This window comes from Ixodes scapularis, unplaced genomic scaffold (assembly GCF_016920785.2).
Source record: "Ixodes scapularis isolate PalLabHiFi unplaced genomic scaffold, ASM1692078v2 PGA_scaffold0__279_contigs__length_252992795, whole genome shotgun sequence".
Lineage (NCBI taxonomy): Eukaryota > Metazoa > Arthropoda > Arachnida > Ixodida > Ixodidae > Ixodes > Ixodes scapularis.
In genome coordinates this window covers 166,312,296-166,329,477 of record NW_024609835.1, presented here as the reverse complement: position 1 = coordinate 166,329,477, position 17,182 = coordinate 166,312,296, and the positions used below count along the sequence as shown (strand labels likewise).

Here is a 17,182-nt window from a genome sequence, read left to right as displayed (position 1 = left end):
ATCACGGTCCCCGTATGTAAGGACACATTAACAAATTATACCTCATTCGGGGGTGACAGCTTTTGTAAAAAGTCTCCTCTTTCTTTTTTTCTCTCTCTCTCTTTCTCTTTTTCCTTTTTGCTTAAACTTTCTAAATTTACTTTTGGCACTGGCGCTAAATTTGTCTTCGAAAGCCCTGTCAGAATATTTGCATAGAAAGACAAATTTATTCACAGCAGTACGTACTTCAGTATGCTAACACGAAAAAAGAGAAAGTGCGATGGAAGATTCAAGTGGCTATATCTTTTTTGCAACTTTTGACTGCGCGTTGCATCATCGAGCGCTTTGACCTGCCACATAACTATATTGCGCGATCGCGAAAGCAGAAACATAAAACTAAAGCTTACACGAAGCATCAGATACGCAGCGCCTGGTAGCGACGTACAACACCCTGCTTAACCTGGTTCCAATTTTCTCTCCTGTCTGTGCGCTCCGTTTCTTCGAACCGCGACCGGTTGTACGACCCTCTGTTAACCAGTAGCAGCTGAGCACGCGACATCTTCGTTTCATCCTGTCAGATTTTTTGATTGTTTCTCAACTCACATGATCTACAGGGCTATCTATCGCTGCTCCTATATATATATATATATATAAAAGAAGACCGCTCTCCTTTTTACGGGTAGAAACGCCCAGCCTCCATGTTAATGACGACACAATATCTGTTGCCGAAACAACCTTTAACAGTGAAATAATTCTGGGCAATTTATCTCAGGTGTGGAGGGAGTGGAAAGGTTCATTTTATCTAAGATCATAACAATCCCTCAGGGAGTCCACGTAATTCATGCACGAGTTAAAACAAATAGAACTGCGTTAAGAAGCACCAAAAAGGTATTCAAATTAAATAGATTAATATGAGGCTTAATTTCATCGTATTCATTGTGTGGCTGTATAAAAAATGACGAAATATAACTTTTGTATTTAAAGAAATGAGATTATGATTCTATTTCAACAATCGTCAATAGTGTGGTATTTTCATGAGACAAAATATTCGTAACAACAAAACACATACACCGGGAGACAGAAAGGAAAATCCAAAAATAAGGCGGCCATCTTATCTCTATGAAGTTATTAGAAATACGTTTCAGATGCATCTAACAAGTGAAGAATTTATTGACTAGATGAAAAGGCGAACCAGGCTAAATAATGCCACTTTGCTACTTTGTGCTCGGCAAAGGGGAAGAAAGAAAAATATAAGGGGACGAAAAATTATTCAAGGCGACCTTTACCATAAAAAAGTAAATACATTAAAAATGTCAAATGAGACCCACTTAAGATTAGGGCTGGGCAGTTGATCAATTAACCTAATGATTAATCAATTAACGCTTTAATCGCGATACATTTTTTATCCGGTGAATTGGTAAAATTTGGCAAACCAAAAGACAGGAAAAATGCACCACGCAGACGTGGCCGAGTGCAGGTGTATGAAGAGAAAACTTGAGGTAAAATTTGAACTAAAGTGAACTTTAGGGGCGAGATTTGTAGCACCAGACAAGTGCAGAAGATTACACGTGCCCCGGCCACTTCAATGCGTGCGAGTGTCCGTTTAGTTCGGCAAAGACAATTGTGAACAATCAAAGGAGGTCCTTCTCGCCGGAGAATATCAACGAACCCCTTTGTCTGATGCAGCTAAAGTAAACATCTGTGAATGTGAGTGTCTTTGAACTGCTCGAAATTCTATATTTCACCTTTTGTCACATATTCAAAACAGATTGATTGAAAAAATACATATATTTTGCATGGAAATGAACGAGATCGATTGATCGATTAATTAATCGATTAAAATGTGGCGATTAACCGGGTTCAAAGTTTTAATCGACGCCCAGCCCTACTTAAAATAAAACTACCCAAGACGTGTGCAGCGCCGTCAGGCGGCTAGTGAAGGATCATAAGGTCACGCAGTGTCCATTGATTTTATGTGTCGGTGAACAAGCCTTATCAATGATATCCTCGAGGTTGTCTCAATTGAGAATTTATCTAATTTAGCCGTCAGTAAATCCACACTCCTGGAATTGAACGGAGACGTTCTAAGCCCGCCTTCCAGTCCAGTAAGTTGGTGTCGTGAGATGACAACGCACATGAACTGCATTTGCATGGCTGGTGAAACATGTCACTGATCAAGATGGAAATGAACAAAAACGCACAAGGTGCAACCTAAACCTCTAGCCTAATATGTCGTGACTACACAGTACACAAAAAGAGCACGAAGTTGTAACCTGGTGCATTGTGAGAAAGAACGTTGATACTACCAGAAGAGTACAAGAAGAGAAAAAATAAAACGAGGCTCCGTTTTGATCAAAGTTGCGAGGCCGCCAAAAAGACGGTTCCCGAGAGTGAACAACCTTGGGTTGAACCAAACAAAGAAAAGGGAAGAGACGGCGGGGGAAATTGGAGATACGGAATCCAAAGGAGAGGGAGGGCACGGAAAGCGATCCGGACGCCGGATAGAAGAGGGTGAGAAAGGAACCGACTCCTTCGAGAGAAAATTGCCAGAAACGGTCTCAACGAGGTAAAAGACCCCCTTGATGCGCCCTGCCTGCCGCTCCGGCTGCTGCCAGACCGCCACTCAATCACGCCAGAGGGCGCAGGCAGACCAAGAGTCTGTGTGTGTGTGTGTGGGGGGGGGGGGGGGGGGGGGTATCACTCGCACTTTGGGCCGACGTCGCACTCTATGGCGGTGTGGGAGAGATAGTAGGGGTCCGATCAGAAATCCCTTCGCTACTCTCTATTAGTTTCGGCACACACAACGGGCAGAACAGATTTCGTCGAAATCTATAGTGACCGCCCTATTTTTTACCTCTTTCCATTTCCTTCCCGAGTAGCCTGTACCAAATTGCCCAGCAGAGGAGGCCCACATCTTTGCCGGCATCCCCCAGATTCTTTAGAATCTCGAAGCGAGGGTATACACCCCTTTGTGTATTTTCTGACCTTTTGACTTTTGGCGACGACAGGATACTATACGATGAGGAACTAAGAGAGAGGAGGAGGTGAGAACAGAGCGCCGAGCTTTGATTGGAATGATTACTGAGTAGACGCAAAAGCCAGCTACCTTTGTTTCCCCATTGTTTAACCCCAATCAGGGACCAATAAGAGCGCCCTCTGCTTTTTCGCGCAGTGTCTCGCGTTTGAACGCCGGACGCTGGCGTTCGGCTTTTGAACGCCTTCAAAAAGTGAGTACAAAAAAATGCAGCTAGCCTTTGTCCTTCCAATCACAGCCCGAAGCTCCGACGTCTCCGCGCGCTCTCATCTTCTGCTCTATCTTACCTTCTCGTCATTGGCCGGGTGACTGGGGCGCTACGTTTCCAGCTCTGAGCGTGAATGCGTTGAGGGTAGAAGGTGTCTATCTCGACTTGTCTACCTCCTTGGAGTGCGTTGCAGTGACTTTGCCGAAGTGATCAACCACTAGGGTTTTCCAGGCTGGAACGTCCATCAAACAGCATGCAAATTCACATCGGTTCGCTGGCTGACTGTCCTGAACCTTAACCAAACTTCCAAGAGTCCGAGCAGCGGTTTGCGCGATGAGCGGAAGTGTCCTTATCTCGTAGGTACAATTTTATAATCACCTTCACTAGACGCGGCCCCGAAGGCCTCCATAATGCGAGCTGTTACCTTTCTGCAGTACAGCGGCTAACCAATGAAGATGACTATTACTAGTGATATTTCCTGGGTGACCGCGCCCAATGCTTGTTTTATGAGTAATAAATTCGGGCCTTCACTCGATTTCCCACAACTTTCGATCCAAATCCCATAATGGCGCCTTTTTTTTAAATTTGACATCGTTAAAGCAAATTGAAATCTCCATGAAGCCGCCTTTATCCTTTCACGAGCCGCCGAACTGATTGAGGAATCGGTGATCGAGTGTGTTAGCGTACAGCAGCTCGGAGCACGTTGATCGAAAGCTCACGCTGCAAAACCCAGGAATCTTGGGTTACATCCGCACGCATGCCCCTTTTCATTTCGATTAACATTGTGCCGGCGTGTGGTCGTGTATCACTACTGCGTGATGCACATTAAAGACCCCAGGCTAGCAGTGGTACTGCACTGGTTAAACTTCTCACCTGTAGTGCATCCAGTATTGCCGCACCTCAAAAATGGCATCAATAGTGAGAGATGGGCTATAGTTGGTACATCGTTACTTTTGACAAAAGCGCCACAAGACAAGGAAATAAAGTAGGATACATAGCACAAACGCTAGTGCTGTGTTTTTTTTTTAACTTTATATCCTTGTCTTGTGGCACTTCGGTCAAAAGGAGCCTCAAGAATAGCTCGGCCTCACACCCGGCCAGCCTAAAGGTACCCTTAACACACCTCATTTTGGCCTCCGCGGACCAACCCACACTCCTGGGTCGCGAGCACATCCCAAGCGTGGAGGATCGCGAACCGATTCGCCGCCAACCATGAAGGTCCCTTAGCTAAAGGTACGTTTATGATCGTGTGAATCGGGTGATTATGTCTAAACACGAATGTATAATTTGCTTTGCTTTTGCTGAACTGATTGATTATGTAACCGCTGCTACAATGCTGCTGACTCATAGACGCATTGGTGTTACTGGCATCCTCTGCGTTCTAACGTATGACGCAAGCACGCATTTCACGCATACGCAGAAGGGCGAACCTGTCGTCTCGTGAATCCAGGTAAGCGATGTGCAAGCCCCGGCACTGCGTTACTTCAAGCGCGGGAAGGCTTGGCGGGGGCTCCGTACCGGGGCTGGTTGTAAATTCAGTTGCCACAGGTGATGGGTGGTTTATGTGCGCGGTTCAAGGACTTCCCCTTTAATCCACGGGCTGCTCACCTGGGAACCCGGGAAACGTCGCGTATAATCAATACCCTTACTTTCAGTCCAAACACGAACTGGTTCACGGATGCACTTCATTTTCCGAGAGAAATAAAAAGAATATCCCCGCTTTTTAGGATTTCTGGGCGACCTCCGCTACACTGCGTTCCAATTCTCGTAACTCGTGCATAAAGTGCGATGTTCTTGCTATCGCTGCCCCTTAATCTTCTCGAAAACGGAGTTTTATTTCGTTTTATATTTCATTATAAATCCTGTAGCTAGGTGTTTCGACACAGCACTACAGTCCCTCTCGTTATATTTCTAAACTCGTCGAAGTAGGTGGCACAAAATCAGCATTGCCTTCAAAGAGATATCTTGGACATTTGTACATTTGTAACGGTTATTTTCGGCGTTCAAAGTGCGCGAAGCGCAGGGGCGCCCAAAGGCTGCCTAGTGCTGTTTCCAAGAATAACCAAGAAATAAATTTAACGCATACCGGATCCAAATACTTTCCGAATCTTCTTTCTGTTTCGTTTTCTTTCTTTTTTGCTTTCCAAGGTTGGCTTCTTAATATATTCACAGGTAACTAAATCGTTCAGAACTGAAACAAACAAATCATCAACCAACTACGGATATCGTAAGTGCAGCTTCGGACGCAGTATACTATTACATGCGAGGCCTAACCTGTACATAACAAGTTTGCTCAGCATTAATAGACCCGTTTCCGCATCCCATCAAGCAACATTAGCGGTCGCCATTTTTGTCTTTTTAGACTTCAGCTAGGTGGCGCAAGGTACCGCTTGTTACAAAGGGTATAAAGCATTAACATCCATCCATCCTGGGCGGGAAGCGTGTGACTGGATCCGAGTTTACGCCGAACGCTGACGTAGCACTCGTGCCCGCTCCGAGTACGTGCTCAAACAATGGCGGACTCGCGTAATTTGCGCAGCAGGTACTAGATGGTACCCACTTTTGAAAATAATGTCTCTTATCGGCGTAAATCGGTTCACCACAATCTTGATTAATATCCTTTCCTGACGATGAAAGATACCTTCACCTGGTGCTCAGGTAACTTCTAGTCTTTAGATAATTGGTGCGACTTGCATCGGATATTTCAGACACACTTAAACTGCCATCACACATAAAAAAACAAAAAAAAAAACAAAAAAAAAAACGGAAATTTGTTTTAAGGTACACTTCGCGCTTTCCACTTTTGCCTGCCTCCTTCCCCCTTTCCTGTGTTCTCTTCGCTCTTTAACTTGCCCTAACTTGGCTGCCCTCGCAGCTCAGGAAAGGGGGAGCGCTAAGAGGATTATCTTCCTTGCTGAAAACCGAGGTTGTACGTCGGTCTTTAAATACATTTTTGTGCAAAGATCAAAATCAAGCCTTTATTTTTTTTGGTGAGCCCTTAATTACATGTGTCCACAATCAAACTAGTGACATTTTTATGTTTAAGTGGGAGATAAAATGTGTAGCAATAAAACATAAACACAGACGACGTCCCCTCTTCTTCCCAAGCAGCTGATGCTTCATTTATATCGTTGTCTGCAAGCAGAGCGAAGAAAGAAGCAGGCAACAATTTTATATCACGCGAGGCCACCATTTTTAAGAACATTCGTAGAAATCTAAATTGTCTAATATATAAAAAGATTCTTATTGTAAACATACATCTCTTCATAATAAAGTAAAAAAAAAAAACTGAAAAGAGCCGTAATACCAGATATTGTCGCACACACTGCCTGTTTGACGTGTCAACATGTGTCTCAACTAAGTCCATGAACAGGGAGCGCATAAAAAAATTTTGAAGTGAGAAGTCTATTGCAGTGAATAACTGCAAGCAAGACGTACTTGACGGTAATTTAAAATATCCATCAATGCAACTTGCCAGCATTTGCATCCCTTGCTCGTGCAAGCTAAACTTTTAAAGGAGTAAACGAGCCAGACGTTTACCCTCTATATGTTTCTCAATGCGTCGCCCACGATGTCGATTACTTCCTTCTGCTTGTTTCAACAGCGCTTTGTTTCAAAGTCCTTGCTCGCCTCTCCCAAATGCCAAGCAACCCACGAGTCTCGATAGCCATTGAAACAAGCGAAACGTGGACACAGCAAACACCATATATCTCGAAAGAAGACTCTAACCCAGTTCTGATTTCACTGTCGGTGAACTAAGCCTAACGTTGCGGTTGTTTCACCACGTGTGATAGTAACCTCTTTCGCTGCTTTCAATTTCTACAACACTATGTTATGCACCTCATGTGTATCACTCGCGAGTGTCATTAGTGTTTATTAGAAGTTAGACTTCATGCTATGTTTGTGCAATAGCTTAAACGTTTTGGTTTTTTTTTAAACTCTCTTTGTGCGATGATTGTTTATTTAAACTACCGTATATTCTAAATGCCATTTTTTTACAATTCATATTCGGTATCACTCAATGTAGTCTGGGTGTAGTCTGCAAGTAAATAGCATGCTATATATAAATAAATTACACCCCTGTTCTTTATTTAGTTGAGAAGTGCTTCATCGGACAGCACACGATTTCCGTATCAAGTCTGGTGTTAGATTATTATTCACAACTGCGAATACGTCTTCGTTGATGGCATTCTGATTAACTGTGCCATTTATGATAAGATAGAGACAGAATGCATGTATGCTACGCGAAAGTTACGTGAACACAACATTGGCGCGATTTCCCATTTGGCTTGGATAGATTATTGACGAGCATAAAATCATGCCACTTAAGATGATGCCCACATTGTGCATAGCCCACCACCCTACCAGTTTTTATGACAGCCTAACCATGCCTAATATTGCGCTACATATTGTCTTAGCTTTCTTGCAAGGCCACACATGGTGGCTAAACGTTAATGATGTTACAAGCGCCTCATACCATCGATCCTATCACCATGGAGCATTTGTAAAGGTTGCTTGGCCTCAGGGCGTCGGTCTACACGGGAATGGTAACTTTACACGAGCTAATATTGTAATCAATGCGAAACGTTGTTGGAGAACAAATAATATTTATATAAATAGTGAAATGGTTGATTTTGATACGGGCCATGAGTCATGTGCTACTAAAATCCCCAGGAATATTACGTCTTCAATGTGACTGGCAGAAATTCATGATTTTCCTATACTGGCCCAAATTACTCAACGAAAAAAATATTTCGGGTCTAGGGATATAAATATACGTCACTGAGGTTTTGATAAGTATTAGTTATAAATGGATTAATGCCGTCTTTGATTCCTTCAGGGGAATATTGCAACGTATGCAGTTGTTGGGCTGAAATCAATTATTTGCGGAGTTTTACTGAGAACTTCCGGCAGAGGGCGCAACGGGAGGATGTTTCAGGATGTCGGGAATGAGATAAAACCAGCATAAAGTGATGATCGTTTGTTCATGTTAAACTGTGTCTCGCTCTGTATTTCAGTGAGATCAAACACATCAAGTATTTTCTAATCAGAAAAATTATTCGACATCTGTAGCATGATATTTGTTTTATTTGTTTTGAATTTCACCCAATGTAAAGCATATCCCGGATGCCGTTGGAGCGAATAAAATTGAATCAAGTCGCATATGATGTCCTAATATATCATGATTCGTAAAAAAAATTAAAATTTTATTTACAACTACTCAGTAGACCCTTAAGTAAAGGAGTTTAAAAAACAAGAACAACAAGGGAATCAAATACATAGAAACGTAGACTGAATCAGCTCAATGGGCTTAAGAATAGTAACCATAGGAATAGTAATAATTTATTAAATACATTTGACTCGCTAATCTAAAATAAATAAATTATATTTTAAACCATATCGCGTGATTTGTGCAACTGCAGTTTATGATTGCCATCGGACATACACCGAGCATGGTGGAATAAAATGCATACTTTTACGCACATAAATAAACTCAGAAGTTGCTCACGTCCCCTGAACAGTCTTCTCGTTTACTAACGGTGCCTGCTTCAATATTGTAGGTCGATAATTAGTAGAAAAATGAATGGGTGCAACTCAAACCCGGGAGTGGCTAAACGGTGTAACAGAAGAGATTTGTAGTCAAGCGTGTGTGGCCTCTCCTGCCTAGCGTTAGTTCCTTCCGAAGGAACAAGAGCTGGTGGCGTTCCTCTGTCCGCTTTTACATCAGACAGAGTCGCCCCCCTCGCGACCTTCGTTGGGGGCTGTGGGCACTCTGGCGAATAACCCGGCGCTCTGGTCCCGTTAGCGCGATATAACCTTGTGAAATTCCCAGTTCTAATGCCTGACCGCTGCGCCGGACATTCCGACGAGGGGCAGACCTTGCTCAAAGAGGCTGGCAGACAATGGGGCAGGGTTATTACGCTCGGGGTATGGTAACGACGCATGCAAGACGCGGCGACGTGTCAGTGCTGACACCTGGTGGTCATTGAAGATTTCTTAAGGTCGCTTCAAAAAGTAGTTCACGTAAACACGAACGCGTTGCCAAGCAGACAAATCTCAAAAGTAAAAATATCTGAGAGCAAGATAGATGTATTTTTTCGGGATGCCGAGCCTTCTGGAACGCTACACACACTCAAAGACGAAATATGGTAGTAACTTAGAACTATCAAAATTCACGAACTTACGAAAAGCTTTTTTTCTTTTCTTTCAGGTTGACCACAGTCTTGGCGCGGGAGTTTGTGTAATCCGTGACAGGCTACAAATGCAGTAGAAGTACTACTTCCAGTACGCGCTCGTTGCTAGCTTTGTCTGTGCGTGCCTGCGGTGAAGTGTTACCAAAGGCAGAAAAATAGCGATGGAGGCGCACCGTCTAGTGTATTCTTAATATGTCACCGACTATACTGAGTGAAGAGTACATTTCGGCTTTACTCTTTTGTGCCCAACGAAACAGCAAGTTGTAAGCTATGTTAGACTATCTGTACGCGAATCATGGCGTTTTCCACTTCCTACATCCTTCACGGTAATCCGTAACATCTAGTTCTCCTAAAGCACTGACCCCCCCCCCCCCCCCCCCCCCCCCCCCCCCCCAGCACACGATTTTCACCTCCCTAACCAACTGATCATGAGGATCTCTCCATCTGTACCGAACTCTCCCCAGTTCCGTGCTGCAGTCAGTTCGAAAGCGTCTTATCGGTCTAACCCCGTGCTCCCAGTTCTTGCGTTCACTCCGATGACACATCAATGTAAGAAGTTTGAGCACAGCATGCCCCCGCTGTCGAACCCTATTCCTCGAGATAGGCCGACTCAAAATTTCTGCTCACGTCTCGACTTCCGTGGCTGGGTTCGGCGAATTTCAACGAGGCGATCACAACCCAGTTTCTAGAAGGCCCTGAAGATATCCTCCCCGTATCCTCCCCGTCGGTAATCCACCACCGGCGGCGAAAACAGCGAGAACGACAACAACGTGGAAGAACTCGAGAGTGGCACAGCGCGATTCAGCGATGGTGCGGAGACGAAATAATTTCCATTTGGACCGAGGTTGTGAATGTACGGCGCAACCCCTCCCCTTTGCCGTCGTCTCATAGAAAGTCCTACGCTTTCGCCGACTCGCGACGTCGGCAACGCCGACGACGACGGTGAAATCTAGGACGGCGAAACGCGCAGTGGTCGCGCGCGTTCCCCGACTGCTCACAAACCAGTGAAAGCCGTACTTCTACACACGGACCCTAAAGTGCTCCAGACACCCGGACATACAAACAACAAGCGGACAACCAAACGTTTCGTGACTCACCTAGAACAGGTGGGCGACTCGTAGCCTTCGAAAACTCCCTTCCTCCGAGTTTGGATGTGGCCGCTCCGTCGGCTTTAGTAATAGAAACTCCGTCCAAGTCTGTCCGCGGCGGCGGCGAACCTCACGGGGTCTCGAGCGTCGTGTCGTGGGGGGCGCAAATCCTCTGTCAGGCGAGGTTCTCGGCGTTTAGTTGTGGTCGCAGTCGCCCGTCGAAACACACACACATTCGCGGACGGTGCACGTCGGGAACCTTTTTCTCTTCTTGCCTTCGGCGCAGCGCTGCGCCTGCTGAAGTCCTCGACGCAAAACCCGTTCCGAGTGACCTCAGGCGGAGAGAACGGCCCACGTTTTTATACGGGGGAGGCGGGGCCAGTCACGTGATGCTTTCTCTCCTCGGCCGGCCGTCTGCTTCTTTCGCTCATCGCCATTTTTCTTCTTTTTATTCCTCCTCACTCTTCTCCTTCGTTTCTTTCTGTGTCTGACTTGGTTGCGGCGTTCACTTTTTGTTTAATTCGATTCGGTAACTTTCTTGCTCGTCCCCTCCCTCCATCGTTCGAATACCTGCAGCAATTCCTTTTCTAGTTGGATTTCTCCTCTCGCGTTCCGGGTTTTCTTTTGATTCGCCGAGGCAGGTAGACAGACAGGTGGGCAGGTTCGTAGCCACTCCGTTCCCGGCTGACTAGTACTCAACGCGTTATTTGTATCTCGTTACTTTATTATTATTTTTTTTCTCCGAAGTAACGATTTTTTGTTACTTTGTCTGGTCTGGAACGACTAACATGTTTTAGTTACATGTTGTCATAGTGACGAGTATTGGTGTTGAGTTGCTTTTGCTGAAGAAAGTATGCCCCATGAACGTTCCCCTAACTGAGACGCGTGCACAAATCATATGCGTTCAAAAGAAAACGAAAAACAGGGTATCACAAATTTGCACAGCATGGCTACAAATAGCGCTGTGTATCTCAGTGGTATCCTATTGTTCCTAAAATGTTTGATCCTCTAGAGGCTGGTCAAATTAAAATTAAACTAAGTTTATTCGGTGGATTTTGTCTGCCTTTTTGTGCCGCATCTGTATTTTTTAGTGGCATATCACTACCAAAAAAATCAGCATAACTTTTCGCTAAGTGGATTATGAAACTGGAAATCTAACTGGATTTTTTGTTGTAAACCTGAAATCCAGTTTGCAGACGTCTGCGAACTGGATTTGAGGTTTACAACGAGAAATCCAGTTAGATTTTCAGTTCCGTAATCCAGTAAGCGAAAAGTTATACTGTTGTTTTCGGTAGGGATGTCGGCCACCGCTCAATAAAACAAAACAAAAAGTTGCAAGAATTTCCTTTTAAGTTAGCAGACCCTTTATACGACTGGGCAGTCACTATGAACAACGTGCTTGATAGCTATACTTGAGCGAATAACGAATAACCGTTCGTAGTAACTCTTTCTTAATAACGTGGACATGCCTAGTTTCTGGTATACCGGACCGCCGCCTGCTACCACTTGGTGTAAGCAATAGAGTTATTATAATGTACGCTAGAGGTTCAACTGGCGCTAGTGTCTATGCGACTTCCGGGACGCCAATTAAAGCAGACAGCAACCAGTCTACTTTTGCGGTGCTCCTGTGCATTCCTGCGGGAAAACAAGCGTACATTTTCTCTCTTCGGCGGAAAATAAAATGGAGCACTTTTGATATTGGGGTCGTACGGAATGGTATGCACCTTCGTTATCATTGTAAAAGTGTAATTGCTTTAATTAAGTATTTGCCTTTACCAGTGAATGATGGTAAACTTCGCTATATTTCAGGCCCAATCCTCTCTTCGATAGCAGGTTTGTAAAAACGAGCGACGATTCTAAGCAAAATAACAATCGAAAGGAAGGTAGAGTGTGTTCAAGGTTCGCTGGAATGAGGCGCTCATATATTGCTGATATGCGCATCATGTCACTCTAAAAAAATGCCGCCCTTCGTGCATCTTTACGAGCGGTTAAAATCATTCAAAACGTAAAGAAGAAAGGATGTGAGCTGTGAAAGGTGTGTCTTTTTTATTATTTTTTATGCCGGGCAGCTTTTATCGGGCACCTGTCCTCTAGCTTCTCCCTATTTTCAAAACCTTCGAGCGTGCAGGTGATGTTTTGAACGCCGAACAAGCATCTTCGCACACATTCATTAGCACAAAGAATAAAGCAGTACTTATTTATTGGAAATCTGACTATATTACGTGGCCTTCAATTTATTTTGATCCTCTATATGCACAAGGAGTTAGTGATCCAGTGTTACTGCGTAGTTCTTGCCATCTCTCTTGTTTTTCCTGATGTCGCTTGTTTGTTTGGCACGTACATCCCACATGCTGGAAAGCGCCGACGCCGTGTTCGCGCTGACACTGTCCGACAGTGCACCTAAATACATGTACGAAGCCGTTTTAGCATCGTTTTTAATGCTACGAGTTTGAAATAAAGACGCTGTAACTGACCAATTATTTTGTCTGTGGTGACTGAAAAATGTTCAAAGCTATCTAGAACGCACGAATTATTCGTGATATTTGCTCTTATAATCAAGCGCAGGGAGAAAATACGCTCGTTTTTTCTCATAGAAATACATTACCGGAAGTCAATTTCCGACTGGTTGCTCTCTGCTTCAATTTCCGACAGCACGCTAGCGTCAGTTTAACCTCTAGCATACGTTAGAATAACTCAATGGTGTGAGCCTGGCATTTACTTAGGCTTCACAGTGGAATGTCAAACTTGAATGATCTCGGGGCTCATTCACTTGGCGCACGCTTGAGGAAGGTAACTTTATAGCAACCGTTTCATATGTGAAGTACCAAGGCGTGATCAACAGCTCGTTTCTGTGAGTTTGTTTGCTGATGGGTCTGAAGAGAGCTCGTAAGAATTCCTGAACAATGTTAATCTTCCATTTTCGGATCACTACAGGATTTCTTAATTTCTCAAAATCTTGCGAGAGGAACGTATGAGGTTCGTATACTTTCACGGACCCTACTCAACTCCACCACATGTTTACTTCATTTGGACGATAACAGCGGGACAATATTCATTGAAATCATATCCGAAAGACCACCAGGATCATACAATAAGAAGAGTTGCCGCTATTTCTTTAGGCGCCAATGAGCATTAAAACATACCCATATAACATATTTGATCATAATGCTTCCGTACCAAGTCGTGCCTAGGCAACAATCATAGGCGGTTGCTGATGACATAACAACCGATCATCGTAATTGACATGCTGTGTAAAGACTCCGGGACTTCTGCAAACACCTTCCTGGATGCTCGTAGAAGATGGGAGACGTTAAATATATTTTCATTATTATAGCCTAAACCAAACAACCACTAGCCAAAGACAAAGAAAATTTAAATGAATAAGAAGGATCAACGTAACAGCTCCCTAAACTAGGGTGCCTCGATGCTGGCCCCCTTCCTGGCTGGTGACAGCTGATGCGGAAGATTGGGTTCCCGTCTTTTGTTGTTAATGGGTGCTGTGATATATTGAGTCTAGTGATGCAGCATATTTTTAATTGTCTTTAATGACAAGTGCATTTCCATCAGAGTGAAAACAATGCTGTGGTTGTGCCAGTTAACAATTCTGGAAGCACCATGTCTGTCGACATTTACGTACTAATTGCATTGCTACTTGTTATTTTTCTACATTAAAAAAAAAGTTATTTTTAAGCCTTAACTCGGTCTATATCTCTTGTAACGTTTTTGGAGTTCGCAACGCCTATTAGCGGCTAGATGTTTTTTTAGTGGCGCCCTCCTATGGTTACCATTCGTGACGTCATTACCTTGCGAACAACAAGTTGGATGGTGTTTGTAAGGAGCATGGTGGAAGCTTGAAACCACCGCGCTCTTAAAGAAACACTACCAACACCGTCGAAATTGAAGTTCTTCCATTCCTCTTATTTCCGTCGAAGAGAAATCCTTCACTGACGTCATAGTCAGCATTCGGCCAATGGTGGAAGGCCGACCACAGCGACGCTTTCGATCGCGCACGTCGCCAACAGTTGGGTCCCACGGCCAGGTTGATATATTTTAACTCAAAAGACGTTTGTCCTTGAATATCACAATGTATCGAGGATAGAGCACTTTAATCACAGTCTTCGTTTTTTTTTTTTTCGATTTGTTTTCCAGCTACCTTAGTAATTACTCGAGTACTGTTTCTCACTTAGGATAAAAGTAATTTCCCTATATCCTAGATTTCGGAGTCCCACAAAGTCCAAATTTAGGACCTTTGCTTTTCAATATTTTTATAAATGACCCGGTATAAAGTGTCAGCAACTAGAAGCTGCTTCAGTTTGCTGATAACGTGAACATTTATTGTTGCAAGGCAAGTCCGTTGAATTGGTGCGAAATTACGTTGATCCAATTCATCTTTGGACTCGCACAAACTTGTGGTCTTTGAACCTTGCAAAAACGATGGTAGTTTCTTTCTCGCAGAAGGCTAATGTCGATGTTCATCCTGATAGATTACATGGCGCTGACATTGCAAGGTTTTCTGTTGTATGTGACCTTGGTGTTTTGTTTGATTCCCGCCTGACTTTTAGTTTCTATCTTTTGAAACTTCTTAATGATTATTTTCCTTGCTGTGAGCAATTTCACGCATGACTCGTAGCTTATACAGTTACTCTTGCATACTGCACCCTTTTCGCTCGCTAGTTTTAAAAAGGTTGCACTTTTATTCTCCGGTATGGTATTCCATAGCGTTGCAGTTCAACGCTTAGGCCAGTGTTTGTGCAACGGCGCTTTGTGAACCTTGTTTGTGACCGCTAGGTTAGACAGCGCCATTTTATGATTACGGGCGTCTTTTGGCCACGCTTAGCTTTTCGCCTCCTCTGAATAGATGCTTATTTCGCGATATGATGTTCCTTTATAAAGTGTTGTCGCTACCTTTCGGCAGGACAGAGAGTTGCGAACAGGCGGAGGCGCGCTAACTGGAGTCATTAAGAGTATACCATCATTTGTTTTTAATATTAAGAGCCCATTAGAAATAATTTGGGTGCGTATCAACGTTCAACATAAAAAAAACATATATTGGGATGCTGTTATCGTCCACCTTCATATGTCTCTGATTTTGCTGATAAACTACACGATGCATTTAATGTAATTACAACGCGTTTTCCTAACACGCCCTTGCTTTTGATAGGTGATCTTAATTACCCTAACAATGTTTGGGGCCGAAGTTTTTAAGTGTGCTTTCTGATTGTCATCTTACTCAGCTAGTTCATAGTCCAATTAGAGTAACTGCCCCTACTTGAAACATTTTGGATCTTGTTTTGGCTACGATGCCCAATCTGATGATACAATCACATACCTACCTGGTTTCAGTGACCATTTGTTATTACATTTTGACCTGAGTGTTCTAAAATTTGTGTTAGAAACCAAAGAAAAGTCATTCGGGACTAATGCAAAGCTATACTCCGCGACAACTTTTCTTGGCAATGCAGTGGAAGATACAGGCCCGCGTACCCTCTCCCATTCTGAGTGTGCGTGGGCTCTCCTCCTCTCCCCGGAAATGGGGGAGGAGGAGAGCCTGCGTACACTCAAAATGGGAGAGGGGACGCGGCCCTGTACCTTCCACTGCATTGCCAAGAAAAGTTGTCTCGGAGTATAATTATGATGCCATTAATGTTAAATTATGCGGTTTTTTATAGACTTTTTTGGGTAACTTCTCGGAATGCTCTGTTGAATCCAACTGGACGCGCTATAAGGAAAAGGTGATTTCGCTCACTAAGAAATACATACCTTCGAAAACCATGATCGTAAACTCTAATTGTCCGTGGCTCAACAGGGTACTCGTGAGATTGTCAAATAAAAAGAAGTGTTTATTTAGAGCTGCGAGGCTCACATCGTGCTTAGTTCGCTGGCAGAATTATTTCAGGGCTGCTCAGTGCTCCAAAAATGCTGTTCAGTCTGCTAAGTTGAACTTCTTCTTCACCTTACTACCTTCCATGTTAGAAAATAAACCGCGTCAATTCTGGAATGTGTTGTCCCATCGAGACAGGCCTTCGTCTATTTTTTTGAAAACGCCCGACAAAACTTGGATCGATGAATCCTTATATGACACAATGTTTCAGGAAGTGTTTAGTAGGTCTTTTTGTAACACCATAAGCAATGTGAACCCAAGCTACAATGTTGATCCTTTCCCACTGATGGACCCCATAATCAGCCGCGATGGTGTTCTGAGCATTCTAAATGGTCTAAAGCTATCGTCGGCCACTGGTGTTGACAAAATTAAGTCGAAAGTTTTAAAAGCTACTAATCAGTACTTCTCTGTTATTCTCGCCCATATTTTTCAGCAATCACATGACACGTCATTGGTACCTTGCGACTGGAAAATTGGTAAAGTTATTCCTCTGCATAAATCCGGTGATAAGCACTTTGGTATCAACTATAAGCCCATCGCGCTAAGCAGCGTTCCCTGCAAAGTTCTAAAACATATAATTTATACGCAACTTGTTAAATTCCTAGAGTTAAATTCATTTTTTCCACAAATCAAATGGCTTTAGGAAATGTTTGTCCTGTGAAACACAGCTACTGTCTATCGCTAACGATTTTCCTTCAGCATTTGATCAGGAATCTCAGGTGGACTGCATATTCTTAGATTTTGCCAAGGCGTTCGACAAGGTATCGCACACTTTCATTGCATAAATTAGGTGAACTC

At 43.7% G+C, this 17,182-nt stretch overlaps 1 protein-coding gene across 1 annotated transcript in view; it reads right to left on the bottom strand.

Annotated features, from left to right (window-relative positions):
• The window catches only part of LOC8029247 (cuticlin-1), a 126,908-nt gene extending 116,148 nt beyond the window's left edge, over positions 1–10,760 (bottom strand). The window contains exon 1 of the mRNA XM_042290323.1: positions 10,513–10,760. The gene's annotated coding sequence lies outside the window, so the exon portion shown is untranslated. The remainder of the gene's footprint in view (positions 1–10,512) is intronic.
• Positions 10,761–17,182: the final 6,422 nt, after the last annotated feature.